Source organism: Schistocerca serialis, chromosome 3 (genome assembly GCF_023864345.2).
Source record: "Schistocerca serialis cubense isolate TAMUIC-IGC-003099 chromosome 3, iqSchSeri2.2, whole genome shotgun sequence".
NCBI lineage: Eukaryota > Metazoa > Arthropoda > Insecta > Orthoptera > Acrididae > Schistocerca > Schistocerca serialis.
In genome coordinates, this window is record NC_064640.1 from 233,247,436 (window position 1) to 233,266,283 (window position 18,848).

Genomic DNA, 18,848 nt, shown 5'->3' on the forward strand with positions numbered 1-18,848 from the left:
GTATTCCCGGACAGCCATCGAAATAGATACATCTCTCTGGTTCCTTTGCGCCGGCCCAGAATAGTTACTGACAGGAGCGGTCAAAACCCTCACCTGCGCTCGTTAAGGTCTGGAACAATGCTGTCATTGTAAATCAAAGCCTGTTCCTCAACGTGATTGAGCGTCTGCAGCGACGTGAGAAACCCCATCTGATGTCCTGTGCAAGGAATGAATGAAAATGATATTCCGTTGCCTGCTTCACCATACTGGTATGGTGCAAATTACTGCGGCGAGTGCTTGTGCAGTGTTCAGACTAGAGGGTGGCCCATTACACAGACCGATCACTAGTAAAAGTGTCACTTAGCCCCGCGCTAGGAGACGCTGTAAACTGGACTGAGATACACGCCCGGCTACGCTTTTCCCCAGAATGATGGGGACGCGTATACGCGCGCCTCTTGGGTTTTCCTGGAGTGCTATAGAGGTATGAATGCGTCCTGAGCCGCCGACCTCTCACTGCTGTAGACGAGTTACTTCCATATCTCGGTTGAAAAAGTTCCGAATACTGGTCATATAACATATGTGCCTCATTGCGTTCTATCATCTGGAAAAAAATCTCGTTTCAATATGTTGAATCGTTTATGACGTATGACGATTGTTAGAACCATATGATTCGCGATGCGCAAGGACGTGCACTTAGAACCATGGATGAATGGTAACAGGCAGATTCCATATTTCTAGATTTCCGGAAAGCATTTGACACAGTGCCCCACTGCAGACTGTTAAAGAAAGGTATGAGCATATGGAATAAATTCACAGACATGTGAGTGGTTCGAAGACTTCTTAAGTAATAGAACACAGTATGTTGTCCTCGACGGTGAGTGCTCATCAGAGACGTTTCATCAGAAGTGCTCCAGGGAAGTGTGATGGAACTGCTGTTTTTCTCTATATACATAAATGATTTGACGGACAGGGTGGGCATCAATGTGTGGTTGTTTGCTGATGATGCCGTGGTGTACGGTAAGGTGTCGAAGTTGAGTGACAGTATGAAGCCGGCGGTTGTGGCCGAGCGGTTCTAGGCGCTTCAGTCCGGAGCCGCACGACCACTACGGTCGCAGATTCAAATCCTGCCTCGGGCATGGTTGTGTGTGATGTCCTTAGGTTAGTTAGGTTTCAGTAGTTCTAAGTTCTAAGGGACTGATGACCTCAGATGGTTCAAATGGCTCTGAGCACTATGGAACTTAACTTCTGAGGTCATCAGTCCCCCAGAACTTAGAACTACTTAAACCTAACTAACCTAAGGACATCACACACATCCATGCCCGAGGGAGGATTCGAACCTGCGACCGTAGCGGTCGCGCGGTTCCAGACTGTAGCGCCTAGAACCGCTCGGCCACACCGGCCGGCTCGAATTTTAGGAAAGAGTAGTTCACCCGTAAAGGAGACCGTGACCTATTCTTGTGTGCTCAAGTGTTTGGGATGCGGATTGGAGGAAGACATCGATACAATCCACAGGCAGGCTGCTAGATTTGTTACTGGTAGGCTCGAACAACACGTAAGTGTTATGGAGATTCCTCGGGAACTCAATTGGGAATCCCTGGAAGGAAGGCGACGTTCCTTTCGCGAAACACTATTGAGAAAATTTAAAGAACCGACATTTGAAGCTGACTGCCGAACGATTCTACTGTCGCCAACATACATTGCACGTAAGGACCAGGAACATAAGATACGAAAAATTGGGGCTCATATGGAGGCATATAGACAGTCGTTTTTCCCTCGCTCTATTTGCTAGTGGAAAAGAAAAGGAAATGACAAGTAGTGGTACACGGAATCCTCAGCCACGCACCGTACGGTTGCTTGCGGAGTATCTACGTATATGAAGATGTAGACGTGAGTGGGCTTGTCGTGCGCAACCGTCCTTCGGATATATAAAATCCAATAAGTCGAGAACAAAATGAGATATCCTTCTGCTCTCTATTTTAAATACAATTTCTATACCTTACTGCAATGTATGAGTTAAAATCAACCTTAAGTTAATTTTACGCAGTGAGGGTTTACCTCTGCCAAATATTTACAAATATTTACAATTTCGCACAATGTTTTACTTAATTTGATGCAGCACAATAACTACAGCACATGACGAAAATCCCATATCAAGCGAAGATGTTAGACTGCAAGATGTGCAAAAAGCATTTTTTCACGTAATAGTTTTCTTAAAAACGGATGATAAGTATTTCACAGCAGCCGGCAAGTCCACATGGACGGAACTGAGGGCGTCGCGCCTGACAGTCCGTCGGATATAAAACCCAATAACTCGAAAACAAATGAGATATCATCCTGTTCCCAACTTTAAATAAAATTTTGTTATCTTATCTTCATTTAATTCACTGCAATGTATGAGCCAAACTCAACCATAGGCAAAGTTTACGCAATGCGTTTTTACCTCTGCAAAATCTTTAAAATTTCGTGTAATATTTTACTTAATATGATGCAGTGCAGTAAGCATGACGGATAACGAAAAGAAATTCAGTTTTTTATCGAGTAAAGTTATCGACTGTAAGATGTGCAAAAATCGATTTTTCTCACCAAATAGTTTCCGAAAAATTAGATAAGTATTTCAAATCGACCGGAACGCCGTCTCTCAGTACAGGCACCAGCATTTGGCGAGCAGTACAGGCATAACAAAAACCGCCTCAGCACGGAATGCAAAGAGCACGTATGTAGCAGCGAAACAATTCGAACCCCAGTCCTCTCGAATGAGAGGCCGGTGATTTATTCAGTGTGCCACTTCACTCAATATTCTCGAGCAGCCATCGAATAAGATACATTTTTCTGGTTCCTTTGCGCCGGCCCACGTAATTACTGACAGCAACTATCAAAACCCCCACCTATGATCATTAAGGTCTGGCACAATGCTGTCACTGTAAATCAAAGCCTGTTACTCATCGTGATTGAGTGACCGCAGCGACGTAAGAAACCACATCTGATGTCCTGCGCAAGGAACTAATGAAGATGATGTTCCGTTGCCTTCTTCTGATCTGTACATACCGGTATCGGTACTGTGGCAAGTGTTTGTTCAGTGTTCGGAAGAGAGGGTGGGTCCATTACGCGGACAGATCACAACTAAAAGTGTCAGTTAGCACCACACAAGGAGACGCTGTAAATTGGACTGAGATTTAACCATGGGAGTTGCCGCACAGTCTTTAACTATAGGCCACCCTCTTCTCCTCTTGTGGCAGATTTTGATGATGAAAGTCATCAACATGACTCCCACCTCTTGAGCCAGTTTTATAGGAGCGACTTTCTGGTCAAAACTGACTATTCGTAGTGGGTAAGCGTCACGTGCTTGCGTGTAAATCAGCCGCCAGCCGCGTCGTGAGTGGGACAGTGCGTCAATGATCAACGACTGTGCTGAGTGTAGGGTTCTAAGATATTGTGCATGCTGCATACTGCGCATGAGCAGAAACAAGAAACTGTGGCGTCGTTTGCAAATTATCGCGGAGCTCACTCCTATTATAGTAGGCGTGATGGATTTTGTGCTTTTTGTCTCCTTAATCGTTATTTTGTTATTTATTCTGTCTTAGTAACACAGCAAATTGCACGAAGGGCCTGGTATTTTTCTTACTGGCGTTCTACCCGAAGATGGACGAAATATCTGAAAGCAAAGAGATATTTGCGTATTACAAAGAAAAAGAAAAAGCCTTCACTACGCATAGATAAGAACGTAATTGGATAACCGTTTATGAATAAAAACTATTTCAACAGTGAAAAAGTCGGATCTATTTAATGAGACCGAATGGTGTAGCGTGTGGTTAGCACACGGGACTGACATTCGGGAGGACGACGGTTCAAACACGTGTTCGGCCATCCTGACTTAGGTTTTCCATTATTTCCGTAAATCGCTTACGGCAAATGCGTGGATGGTTCTTTCGAAAGGACATGGCCGCTTTCCTTCTCCGTCCTTCCCTAATCCAAGCATGTGCTCCGTCTGTAATGAACTCGTTGTCGACGGGACGGTAAACACAAATATCCTCCTCCTCTATTTAACGAGAAAAACAATTTTCGACGTTATTTGTCACTCTGAAAGAAAACTAGATACAGAGGATAAAGTAATGGAAATGACGGTTCAAATATTTTGTGAAATAATTTGTCTAAAAGTAAGAAATAGAATAGATTAAAGAAACATTTGACGGCCTTTGAATGATGTTTGAAATTATGTACGGTAACTAAGACGCTCAAACGTTGGTTATGTAAGGAGAACACAGAGTGAAATTCCACCAGATAAATATCCTCTGGAACTCTTTAAAATTTTAAGATCCTAAGATAAACATTTGACTCTGAATTCACATTCATCGGAATTTCCTTTGCTGTACATGATTTCGAGCATCATTCAAATGGCCGTCAAATGTTTCTATTGTATTTCTCACTTTAATACAAATCATTTCACAAAAATATTTAACCGTTTTTCCAATTTTTTTATTTGCAGGTTTTGTTCAGAAAGCATGAAATGTAATTTATTTAAATGTCGACCGGTATTCTATTATTACTATTAAGAGTATTTATATCAAAGACGGCAGAGAATTTTCAATTTATGCCGTGATATACATATCTAGTAGCAGCTGTCGTGAAATATTTCAAATCACTAATAAAGTGTTTTTTTTATCCTGACTGATTTCAAGAAATTAACCTTCTTTTTCCATACTTGTTAATCTGATACCCCATTTGCCCATTTCTCACTTTTCGTTTGTCTATGAAAATTCGGGCAAAAATCCATTGTAATTTCTAGGGAATCTCGTTTTCGCTCCGCTCGAGCATATGACCGAAAAGGCGGTATTTACTGTCTTCTAAATATTGCTTGACGTGGTTGTTATTTTGTACTTTCTCGAAAAGATAAATGTAGGTATCTGAAATATTTGGACAACACGTTTCCTATTCTTTCACTTCTCAGGAGTGTGGAGAATTTACCATAAGACCTATATCAAGAACATACACCGTGACTTTTACATTGGTCATTAATGAAATATATTATAATTGACGAAAGTGTTCAGGGGTGAACAGCTGGGTGTTAGTGTCGAACGGGCACAATATTTCCGCAAGCGACCACGTTGCCATCATTCATCAGGTGCGCTGACGAACTGACCGCCGACGGCGTCTTCTTAAGATGTCTGCCTGTTCTCGAAGTCTTTCTCCTTTTAGTCAGATTCAAAGCGGGCTCTCAGCGGATTCACCAGTGAACTCTTTCGTCATGAAGTCCAAATGTGTGTGAAATCTTATGGGACTTAACTGCTAAGGTCATCAGTCCCTAAGCTTACATACTACTTAACCTAAATTATCCTAAGGACAAACACATACACCCATGCCCGAGGGAGGATTCGAACCTCCGCCGGGACCAACCGCACTGTCCATGACTGCAGCGCCCAAGACCGCTCGGCTAATCCCGCGCGGCGTCATGAAGTACGCCGGCAGAAATTGAAGAATCTATTATCATTACTTGCTCCCATAATATGTTACTAAATTTCTACTTTTCGTAAATAGGATGGTTCCACATAACCTCAGTTTCGGGGTCCAGTTATTAAACTGCACAGCAGACAAGTAATTTTGGCGCTGACGTCTAAACAAAGATGACCACTCGCGACAGGTGACACTCGGTACAGGAATATAAACGCCAGAGGCGCTGCAGTAAACTCACTTGCCACGAGTAGTCGATTGCGATAAGAAAGTCGCTCGTTTAACAGTGATTTAAGTAGAGTTCCACTGCACGACCGTCCACTAGGGACCTCGGCCACGATTGTGGTTTTGTATGTGAGCGTACAAGGGAGGACAAAATTGTGGAAGCACCTAAAACAGTACACATTACGATGCCTAATACGGTCCAGGGAAACCGTTAGCATCCAAAACAATTCACAGTCGTCCCGATATGGACAAATATGTACTGTATACTTTTCAAGGGAATCTTGTACCATCCTTACTGCAAAATAGTAGGAAGTCCAGGTGACGATCAGGAGGTGGATAACTATCACGAACCTTTCTCTTCAAAGTAGACCACAAGAGCTCAATAATATTGAGATTTAGTGATTGTGATGGCAAGGGGAGATGCGATAATTCGTTCCTGTACTCACAAGACCATACGTGGATGATGCGAGCTGTGTGAACAGGGACTTCGTCGTCTTGGAACATTGTATTACCACTGGGGAACAAATCTTGTATCGTGGGATGGACCTGTTCAGCCAAAATGGTCACATAGTCCTTGGCAGTAATGCGACCTTGCAGAGTAACCATGGGGCCCATGGAATACGACTATATGTCTGCCAAAATCATCACCGAACCCCCGCCATGTTTCATTCTTGGGAAGTAAACTCAGCCAGAAGTTGGAAACAGTGTGAAATCAGACTCATACGACCAAATGGCCGGCCGGTGTGGCGGAGCGGCTCTAGGAGCTTCAGTCTGGTACCACGCGACCGCTACGGTCGCAGGTTCGAATCCTGCCTCGGGCATGGATGTGTGTGATGTCCTTAGGTTTAAGTAGTTCTAAGTTCTAAGGGACTGATGACCTCAGATGTTAAGTACCATAGTGCTCAGAGCCATTTGAACCATTTCTCAACTACTTACATGCAGAGAAACCGTTTCGATAATCACCGAGAATTATTTGGCAAAAACAAAAGCTGCGTCATGGTATCTATACCAGAATTCGAATCATAGCATCATCTATTATAAGTCCAACGACCTGTCACTGTGTTATGTCACGTTGTTCTCTTATTTCTGTTACGTACCCAGGTCAGGAAAAGAAAACTGTCAACACGCTTGCATGCGCTCTAGAACACCTCGTGTTATGAGCAGCTCAAGGGTACTAGGAATATAGTCAGCTATTTCCGTAACAGACCTCGAAGACGATTCTCGGCAGTTTGCCATTAGTGTCCGAAGCAGAAGAGTTGGCAGTTGTGTGTGTGGTAGAAGACCCGGAATAAAAACTACAAAATAAAGTACGACTTCGCAGCTTCATTCTCCGTCTGGCAATTGAAGTTACGATTACCATTACAGTCTTCCCTGAACAAAGCTGTGTTCGAGTCTCGTGCGTGAGGAAGCGGCCTGAAGCAATATGGGTGGTTGCGGAAGCGGCAGTTCGGGGTTAACGCGCCGCGCCGCCTGCGCTGAATCACGCGGGTCGCTGTACCGGGAAGGTAAACAGCGCGGCGACCTTCCCCACTGCTCGTGACGTCACAGATAAGCAGAGGGTAACGGCCTCTGCTGCGCGCGGCGCGCCTTCCGTCGGAACTGCGTTTCCACGCGCCAATAGTTCTGTCGGGCACGCTACTACCAAACTGATGCGAGCTTTGCAGCGCTCAGACTTCGTTCGAGAATTCCTGTCAACCAGTTGCCACCTCAAGGTTCCAACCAAAATTTTTCAGGGAGCGAAGACTGCTGCGAAAGTAACACGAGTGTGGAAGCTAAGATACGAGGGAAATCTTTCAAGTGTTTAGGCGTCCTTCTTAACATCGACTGAAGTGAAGCGAAAAAGTATTGCTGTATATTAAAGAGTATTTAAGCGTGTGAAACAATTAAAAGCGTATTTTTTAAGGTAATATTAGGCTCTTTTTTTATTTTTGAGCAGTTACGTAATCCCATGGCCGTTGCGCCTGTTCGTAATTGCCACTTCCGCTACATCAACGTTGCAGCCCACCTTATACCGTTACTGGTTCTACTACGTTAACGCTTCTGGATATAGCTACGAGGCGTACGGACGATCAATGGATCTATATGTTTATATGATATTTTCGGCGGCGATTATCACTTGCAGAAATTGGCATAGAATATACCGACTAAAAAATAGAGTTGTTTTTTTTTCAGTGAGAGAGAGAGGGGGAGGGGGAGGGGAGGGGGGGGGGGAGAGGAGTAAGCACAGGGAAGGGACTCTCGACGACCCACTCTTTTAATCTGTAGCTGCCATTATTTTGCGAATAAAACCACCTATATTGCTTAATAAAATTCTTTATTTGTTGCAGCGTTTTGGCTACTATTACAAAACTTCGAACTTCACCAAGGTTCAGTGTCAATCCTTAATAATGACACTGAACCTCGTTTTACAAGTTCTAATTTTTTTAATTATCTGATGATGACAGTAGCCGAAACAGTGTAATAAGTAAAGAAATTTATTAAGAGTTCTAGACGGCGTTATTCACAGAATATTCACAATGATAGCGGACTCATACACGACATTTATTTCCTTTATTAGGAGTTCGTTCTCCTCAGTCACCCTATAAAATAAGTAATTTTTACGATTCTTTTGGAAGAACTGGTGAAGCAGTCGACGTAAACTTTTTGCACATTATTTATTGATTCTTGGACAACATTTTCTGATTTTTAAAAGAAATTCAGTCATCAAAGGAGTTAAAGCTTCTCTATCCAAAATCAGGTGTGTCCATGACGGAAATCCTGCAGTCTGCAAATCTTATCTGAAGTACCGTGTATCTCAAGCTGACGTAATGTATTGCGGGCATACTAATAAATTTATCTGCCAGAAATTTTGCTGAATTACTCCTCGGGCATGTCCACAAGGAGTAATTCGATTTTTTAATTTTAATTTATTCATTAATTATTGAAAAAGGCGACCAAAAACAGGGGACAAACACACTTCTTTTAAACGTCCGTCAGTTAGTTTTTGTCAAATTAAAAAAAAACTGTGCTATTACTCTGTGCGCAATAGCGTGTAGATTACGGAAATTGTCAGTCTTTTGGTTTTATATAAGGTTCGAAGACTGCAGAACTTCCATCATGGATAAACCTCATTTAGGACCGACCAGCTTTAACCCCACGTCTTAATGGCGAGCGAATTTTTTTTAAGAAATCAGAAAATGTTGTCCAAGAAACAATAAACAATGTGCAAAAAGATTTTCATTGATTGCTTCATTAGTTTTCCCAAAAAAATCGTAAATATCACTCATATTATAGTCTGGCTGAAGAAAATGGACTCTTAATAAACTACAACCGACATATCTTGTGCTCTTTTGAACTGTCTTGAGACCTAAGTCGCGTCATATTGTACGTTTCATCAGGTCAACGGAAAACGTTCTCACACTTTTTAAGCCATTCATATTTCGCAAGAACGGGATCGGTAGCATCATTCGACCATCTACATTTGGATTTTTCGTCGTACCTCCAAATCACTTTACGTGAATGCTGGTATGGGTCCTGCAGAAAGATTGAGCAATTTTTTCCTCCTTACTTGTTCAACTGAGTTTCGTGCTCCTTCTCTAATGACCTGAAAGTCCATAAGACTTTTTCTGTCGGATAAGAACACTGAGTAATGTTTTGTTCATTTTATAAAAGACTTACTTAAGACCACATTGATTAAGCGTTTAATCCAACAGGAAGTGCATTCTATAGCAGAGCAAAGTCGGAATCGATTACAAATTTCCCACAAATATGATTTAAGCAACTAATTTTACTTCCATGTGACCTCAGATTTGCAACACTGACTAGGGGTGAACTCAAGGGTATTTTGTTCCCGCCAAGGAAGTTCATTCATATGTTCTAGTAAGAATTAATTTCGCTTCAAACGATTTCGCAATGTAGCTGTAACAGAATACTGTTAAAGCCAACTATATTTTACGTCCTCAGTGTCATTAATAACTGGAAGCTGCTATTTTCAGAAATATGCCTTTATATCAGTATTTGCAGTTTTTCTTACATTCTTGTGGTTTTGACGAGTAACAGTACTTCGGTCTCACGGTAAACATTTTGCCGAATCAGCTTGGTATCTAAAAACACACGACATTCTCTTCTCGCAGACGAGATAAAAATGTTAGTACTTCAATTATTCTGTGAATATGAATGTATTTTAGTTGAGGAACACAGAGCAAGTTAGCGTGATTGAATGTTTGTATATGGAGTTTGACATTTTAGCCTCTTCATTTAGCTTACGTTTATTAACTACACCATATTTGTATGTCTGTCTAATAAGATTGCCCCTAACACATCGAAATGTGAAATAGTCCCAATATATTTCGGGACGCGTATGTATCGGCGTATGGAGAAACAGAACAAAGCCTTGGTCGCAACTGTGGACCCAAAATATCCGTGATGGTACTAATCGCCTTATTATCCAATAAAATAATGCATATAGCTAAACTGGAAACTTTTTGTGAGATTCAAGTGGAAGTAATGCATATGTTATACAATTTCATCAACTTTTCAGTAATACAAGAAGTACTGAGATAGTATTGTATTTCTTGGTAATGTAGACAATGCGTGACATTTGAGTCCAGTGAGATGGAGATTTAATTTATTGAGAAATTTATATTTCAAATACCTCTGTAGTAACTAGGACAATATTTCATACTGATGTCATTGGTGGCTAAGCGTCTTTTATAGTTGGTTATGCCCCTGAGAGGCGGCAGGGCATATCCACCCTGCGACGTTTGTATCCAATATGCGTTGCCTATCATCCAGTCATCTGGTATGCGTGAAAGGTGGTGGGATGAGCTTTTAAAATATCACATTAAGAGAAAAAGGACTCCAGACGCTTACAGGCACTGAAACAAATCAATGGTAAAGGTTGAACATTTGTGCCGGTCCGGGACTCGAACACAGATGCTCCGCTTTTCTACATCGGTTGCCTCAGCTCTAACGCTCGTAACGTTCGCTACGCCCTGCAGGGGCAGGGGGCTCGGAAGACATGGTGCATCAGCGCTGAAAGTACCTAGACCCGGCTTCGCTCATATGTATGTAATGCAGGGCGAGTAACCTAAAACTTGAACTCCAGATATTGCGAAAATGGAAAGTGCTGTTAATGTGCGAATTTCACAGAATGGGTTGGTAGTCAGGGGCTCGTATTGTTAGCCAATAAACAGACTGTAATAACATTTAGAAAGTGTATTTTTTGTGCAAACATACACTCTTTTAAATGGAATAATGCCTATTGACACTAACAAACTAAAAGTAGGGTAATTTAGAATGTCACTGGTGTTTTTTGCAGGATTCTAGTGCGAATCGTTTACGAGATATCGTATTTTGAAAGGTTTCCGCACCGACTCTTATCGGTACCATTCAACCTGCGTAGTTACTAGGTACGAAGTTGTTATGTTTTCTTACAGTGTGCTTATGAGTTCCTTGAGTACATTGCGACTTGCTAGTCAGTTACTGTGTGACATTCCAAGCAGCAGGTGGTGAGTGGACGATGGGATTTAACAGTGCAGAAAAAGCCAATATGTTCGGGGTATACGGGTATAGGAAGAATGAAGTTCGTTCTTGTACGGTGTATGTGGCAAGATATCCCAATAGAATTCAACCATCTCGGCAGTTATTGCCGGCCGCTGTGGCCGAGTGGTTCTGGGCGCTTCAGTCCGGAACCGCGCTGCTGCTACGGTCGCAGGTTCGAATCCTGCATCGGGCATGGATGTGTGTGATGTCCTTAGGTTAGTTAGGTTTAAGTAGAGTTAAGTCTAGGGGACTGATGACCTCAGGTGTTAAGTCCCATAGTGCTTAGAGCCATTTGAACCGTCGGCAGTTATTTATCAGCTGCTTCAACCAGTTACGTGCGAGTGATAGTGCAAAAACTCGTCAACGCAACAGAAGCCAACACGTGACGATAGAAGAGGGAGGAATTAATGTTCTTGCTGCTGTTGCAGTTGATTCCCACGTTATCTCCCGCGCAATCGTACGTGGATGTGGCATCAGTCAGTTAAGTGTTCTATGCATTTTCGATTGACATAGTTTGCATCCCTGTAACATCTCTCTCCATCAAGAGCTGCATGGAAACGATTATGAAAATCCTGTTAACATCTGTATGTGGACATTAAGACAGGACACTCCAGATGTATCATGTATCTTGTTTAGTGGTGAAGCCAAATATACCAAGCATGGCCAGGGAAACCGCCGAAATATGCACTACTGGTCTGCTCACAGTCACTGTTGGTTTCGTCAGGTGGAACGTCAGCGTCCATGGACTGTAAACATGTGGTGTAGGATAGTGAAACATCAGCTCATAGGCCCGTTTTTCATAGACAAGAACATCGAACGCGCACAAATATCACAGCCTCCTAACAGACTGTCTTCCACGGATGGTAGAAGACGTTGCTCTGCAGCCAACGGGGAACCTGTACTATCAACGTTTTGGCTGTCCATGATGGTGCACGAAGCACTACAACATGTCTTCACGAATTGTTTCCAGATCGTTGGATTGGACGCAGAGGACTTGTACCTTGGCCGGCACGTTCCCTGGATTTGACACCTGTAAACTTCTTCTGTAGGGAAAGCTGACAGACGATCTCTACAAGGACATACGAACTACGCCCAATAATATGCAACGACTTATTGCTTCAGCTGCTTGGACATCTCCATTGAAACGCTAGCACGTGTGCAGCAGCCGTTCCATAGCAGACTGGAAGCGTGTACTGCCGCTGCCGTTGGTCATTTTGAACCTTTGATGGTCAGTTGTATTGTTACTGGCCAGAATCCACATAACTAGTGTACCCACTTGGGTTGTTCTTTAGTCTGTGCTACCACGGGTATTGTACAAGTATCGTTGCTGGAACAAGTCACACTTTTTAAATATTTAGACATACTATTAAGGAAAGATGTGAAATGGGATGAACAGGTAAAATCAGTAACATGTAAGGAGAGGGAAGACTTAGATTTCTTAGAAACCCACTGGGACTGTGCAGTTCATCAATAAAGCAAATAGCATACAAGACTCTAAAACAGTCGTTGTCAGAGTATTGCTGCAACCTTTGGAGTCCTTATCAAGCAGGCATGGTAAGAGATATCGATTAAATTCAGAGGAGAGCTGCAAGAACAGTAACCAAAATGTACCAGAGGTCCTTGGAGTACATAAAAGGGAATATTTGGAAGAAAGGTGACTTTATTCTTGCGAAACCCTTGTGGTATCGAATTCTTGGCTCTTTTCGTGAATTACAAGTCTGATACATTTCTAATAAACTGCTTCAGAAGAAGGTCCATTTATTCTTCACATCCTAAATATTTACCTAATAAAAGTTAGTTCCGATGTACTATAGCAATCACTTTTGCCTACTACGTAAAATTGCTTGAAATTATGAGTCTCTTTCCATATCGAACTTTTTATTTGTATTTTGCTTCGTGTTATTGAAATTTTCGTATTTCGTTTTCCTTTCAAAAGTTATCCCCAGCACTACTAGCATGTGTTGGAAATCACAACGACATTTTATTTGCAGTTAGAATTATTTGCAGTTGGAAGGGGACTAATATGTTTGTTTTGTACAGAACTATAATAAACAAACATTATTGAAAGTTTATGTTCGTTTTCAAATGATTTAAAATCACCTCAAAGGTATATGAAGCCGTAGACTTGCATCCTTGGACAAACCAACGACCAAAAGGTAAGTATAAATAATTTCATATGAGTTGTGGGTTTGAGAATCTGCTGAGGGCACGAATATTGTTAACTAAACAACAACGTACATGAAGGCCTCACACTATTGGATAAATTTAGAGAACCAATGGAAGAATGTGCAACAGTTCTCTGCCATCACAGTAGATTTCGCATAGGGAGCATGAGAATGAGATGTCAGGCTTCGCAGAGAGCCATTTAGACACTCATTTATTCCCATACGCCAATGAAATATCACAGAAAGTAGCTGATACTGATACGAAATACCTTTCGCCATACATTGTGGCTTACGGTATAGGGTACACTTGTAGATGTACACTGCCGGGGAAAATAATTACACACCTTCAAACTGTGTTCAGTGGCACCAGGGTATAATACGTGCACACTGAGTGGTTGTAGAGCTAGTGATTCGTTTGTCACGGTCATCAGCGATCAGATGGCGCTCAGGATGTCTCTTTGAACACTCTTTGGTCTGCCTCTGCCGACAGTAATTGTGCTGAGTTTCGAGGTAAACAGTGTGTGCAACATTCATTCTAGGGTACAGCTACGCCTCATCGACGAGTACGTAGTCCTACTGAAGAACTTCAGCCGTTTGATCGGGGTCGCATTGTGGGCCTGTGGGAAGCGAGTGGTCATATCGACGGATTGCTCCATGTGTTGGGCACAGCCTACTGGTGGTGTGTAACTGCTTTTAGCAGTGGTCTGTGGAACATACCTACACCCGTTGACCAGGTTCTGGACGTCCGCGAGTACAGACGCACTTCAAGATCGGCAGACTGTGCCAGCAGCGGTGACTGACTGAATATCATCTAGGGAAGAAATCTGGGCACATGTTGCACGTTCTGTACCACCAATGACCATTGGGTATCGCCTGCTAGCAACAGGACTAAGAACACGTGTGCCTCTGGCCAGGCTGACATTGGCAACACAACACTGCCAAGTGCGGCTACTCTAGTGTGATGAAACAGTCGACTGGACACTGTAATGGTGCTCTGTTGTCTTTAGGGATGAGAATAGGTTCCGCCTGTATGTGAGTCACATTTAATATTTCCGCAGATTAAAGTAACCAGCACAAATTCTTATCCCCATGGTATTGTCATGTCTTCGACACGAAGGTATTGCACTTTTCCAGCAGGAAAATGTATTTCCACATACGGCTGCAGCGAAGCGAGGTGCTTTTCTTGGTGTGCGACAACTGCCATGGTCAGCAAGATCACCAGATCTCTCGCCAGTTTAACACGTATGTGACATGATGAAGCGGAAAGTTGCCCGTTATCATTGCTGAATTCCTATAAAAGGTGCAAAATGCTTGGGACAGTCTATTGCAGGATGCCATTCGGTACTTTTGTGATCGTCTGCATACGATAATACACGCCTTCATTAACGGGGGAGGGGGTACACAGAGAGGTACATTGTGTGGTGGTGGTGGTTAGTGTTTAACGCCCCGTCGACAACGAGGTCATTAGAGACGGAGCGCAAGCTCGGGTTAGGGAAGGATTGGGAAGGAAATCGGCCGTGCCCTTTCAAAGGAACCATCCCGGCATTTGCCTGAAAACTATTTAGGGAAATCACGGAAAACCTAAATCAGGATGGCCGGAGACGGGATTGAACCGTCGTCCTCCCGAATGCGAGTCCAGTGTGCTAACCACTGCGCCACCTCGCTCGGTGTACATTGTGTATTGACGTGACTGTTTGGGCACCTTTTACTGTGACATGTGTTAAATTTGGTCTGAATTTGTACCATACACTCCTACCTGTCACATAAGTCGTGAATAAAATGACTTTGTCTCTGAGGGTGTTGCATTTTTTCAGCAGCGCAGATGTAGACAGGCTGTAAATAAAACAAAGCATACCTACACTATCTAATCAAAAGTAGCCAGACACTCCTATGTAAAGCGGAAGTGACCAGCTGATGCTAAGAGTGACGGACCCGCCAGTAGAAAAGGAGACGGGGAGTATTGTTTAGTCAATAGAGAAGCAGTAATAAGGAGAATGGGTCGCTCGCCGGCCGGAGTGGCCGTGCGGTTCTAGGCGCTACAGTCTGGAACCGAGCGACCGCTACGGTCGCAGGTTCGAATCCTGTCTCGGGCATGGATGTGTGTGATGTCCTTAGGTTAGTTAGGTTGAATTAGTTCTAAGTTCTAGGCGACTGATGACCTCAGAAGTTAAGTCGCATAGTGCTGAGGGCCATTTGAACCATTTGACCCAATGGGTCGCTCAGGAGAGCTTGACTTCGATCTTAGCCGAGCGGTCTAAGGCGCTGCAGTCATGGATTGTGCGGCAGGTCCCGGCGGAGGTTCGAGTCCTCCCTCGGGCATGGGTGTGTGTGTGTGTGTGTGTTTGTCCTTAGGATAATTTAGGTTAAGTAGTGTGTAAGCTTCGGGACTGGTGACCTTAGCAGTTAAGTCCCATAAGATTTCACACACATTTGGACATCTAACTTCGACCTTGGATTAGTCAGTAGATTCTAAAGCTGCTAATGTCGGCTGCCGGTGGTGCGAGTGTTATGTGGAAATGCGACGGAACAACCACATCTAAACCAAGACTGGGCAGACCTCGTATACTGACGGACTGGGACGGTCGACCATAGCGGAGTATAAAATCGTATAGAATTAACGGAAGGAATCACTCGTGAGTTCTAAAGTTTTACCACCTGTCCAACTAGCACAATACCTGTGCTTAACGAGTGAAAAAAGAATAGGATGCAACGATCTAGCATCTCGTCCGCAGCTCGTGGTCGTGCGGTAGCGTTCTCGCTTCCCGCGCCCGGGTTCCCGGGTTCGATTCCCGGCGGGGTCCGGGATTTTCCCTGCCTCGTGATGACTGGGTGTTGTGTGACGTCCTTAGGTGAGTTAGGTTTAAGTAGTTCTAAGTTCTAGGGGACTGATGACCATAGATGTTAAGTCCCATAGTGCTCAGAGCCATTTTTGATCTAGCATCTCGTCATAAACAACACATCTTCGCAGTTACGCTAAGCGACGCTTGAGGTGGTGTAACGAGCGATGTTAATGGACAATGAACGACTGGAAACAAGTGATATGGATTGATGAATCACGATACACCCTTATGAAATCTGATGGAATGTTTTCGATTTGGCGAATGACTGGAGAACTTTACCTGAAAAAAGGAAGGAAGGAAGGAAGATTATGTTTAGCGTCCAGTCGACATTGAGGTCATTAGAGACGGAGCACAAGGTCGGATTGTGTCAAGGATGTGGAAGGAAATCGGCTGTGTTCCTTCAAAGGAACTTATCCCGGAATTTGGCTGGAGCGATTTAGGGAAGACACGAAAAACCTGAATATGGTTGGTCGGACGCGAGTTTGAACCGTCGTCCTCCCAAATGCGAGTCCAGTGTGCTAACCTCGCTCAGTAACTTTACCTTACATTATGGGTAGCGCCACCACTGAAGTACGGAGGAGGTGGTATTGCAGTATGGGGGTGTATTTCGTGGTTAGTATGTGGTCTCCATATTGCGGTTAAGAAAACGCTAAACGCAGAAAGATATGAACTCATTTCAGAGCACTGTGAACTGTGAACACTAGAGGGACAGTTTGGAGACGTTGATTGTTTATCTCTGCACGTCAGCCCACCTTGTCATAAAAGAGCATCTGTGAGGCAATGGTTTGTGGACATTAACATTCCTAAAATGGACTAGCTTGTCCAGAGTGCCGACCTGAACCCTACGAAACACCTTTGGGATGAGTTGGAACGTCAACTTCACTCCAGAACCCAGTGTCCAACTTCACAACCTTCTCTGTTTTGGCTCTTTGAGGAAGACTGGGCTTCCATTCCTCCACAGACATTCATCCACATGAGTGAAAGTGTCTCTAGTAGAATTCAAGCCGGCACAAAGGCGAAGGTTGGACAAACCACATATTAATGTGTACTAATATGTGTCTGGATACCATTGATCAGATCAATTGCAGGTGGGAGTTCTGCCGACCACTCAATGAATTCTGGTCTAGTTATGAAAGATGCAGACCTAGTCAGTGTGAATGGGGATGTGGTGAGCAGGATGAAATCTTCTGCTGCAGAAAGATGTATACAGTGAAACATTATGAACAGTTACTTGGTGCTGGAGAACATATTCTAGTGTAACAGCAGTATCGATGAATTAGCCCGCACGCAGACTATTATATCGTATGTACATCTACATCCATACGCCGCAAGCCACCTGACGGTGTGTGGTGGAGGGTACCTTGAGTACCTCTATCGGTTCTCCCTTCTATTCCAATATCGTATCGTTCGTGGAAAGAAAGATTGTTGGTATGCCTCTCTGTGAGCTCTAATCTCTCTGATTTTATCCTCGTGGTCTCTTCGCGAGATATATGTAGGAGGGAGCAATATACTGCTTGACTCCTCGGTGAAGGTATGTTCTCGAAACTTCAACAAAATGGTTCAAATGGCTCTGAGCACTATGGGACTTAACATCTGTGGTCATCAGTCCCCTAGAACTTAGAACTACTTAAACCTAACTAACCTAAGGACATCACACACATCCATGCCCGAGGCAGGATTCGAACCTGGGACCGTAGCAGTCGCGTGGGTCCGGACTGAGCGCCTAGAACTTCAACAAAAGCCCGTACCGAGATACAGAGCGTCTCTCTTGCAGAGTCTTCCACTAAAGTTCATCTATCATCTGCGTAACGCTTTCGCGATTACTAAATGATCCTGTAACGAAGCGCGCTGCTTTCCGTTGGATCTTCTCTAACTCTTCTATCAACTGTATGCGATGCGGATCCCACATCGGTGAGCAGTATTCAAGCAGTGGGCAAACAAATGTACTGTAACCTACTTCCTTTGTTTTCGGACTGCATTTCCTTAGGATTCTTCCATTGAATCTCAGTCTGGCATCTGCTTTACCGGCAATTAATGTTATATGGTCATTCCATTTTAAATCACTTCTAATGCCTACTCCCAGATAATTTATGGAATTAACTGCTTCCAGTTGCTGACCTGCTATATTGGCTTTCTATGTACTCGCAGCACATTACACTTGTCCACATTGAGATTCAATTGCCATTCCCTGCACCATGCGTCAATTCGTTGCAGATCCTCCTGCATTTCTGTACAATTTTCCATTGTTACAACCTCTCGATATACTACAGCATCATCCGCAAAAAGCCTCAGTGAACTTCCGATGTTATCCACAAGGTCATTTATATATACTGTGAATAGCAACGGTCCTACGACACTCCCCTGCGGCACACCTGAAATCACTCTTACTTCGGAAGACTTCTCTCCATTGAGAATGACATGCTGCGTTCTGTTATCTAGGAACTCTTCAATCCAATCACACAATTGGTCTGATAGTCCATATGCTCTTACTTCGTTCATTAAACGACTGTGGGGAACTGTATCGAACGCCTTGCGGAAGTCAAGAAACACGGCATCTACCTGGGAACCCGTGTCTATGGCCCTCTGAGTCTCGTGGACGAATAGCGCGAGGTGGGTTTCACACGATCGTCTTTTTCGTAACCCATGCTGATTCCTACAGAGTAGATTTCGA

At 43.5% G+C, this 18,848-nt stretch overlaps 1 protein-coding gene across 1 annotated transcript in view; it reads right to left on the reverse strand.

The window, feature by feature from the left end:
- Positions 1-18,848, reverse strand: part of LOC126469982 (probable nuclear hormone receptor HR3) — a 444,061-nt gene that overhangs the window by 98,878 nt on the left and 326,335 nt on the right. The window lies entirely within an intron of this gene.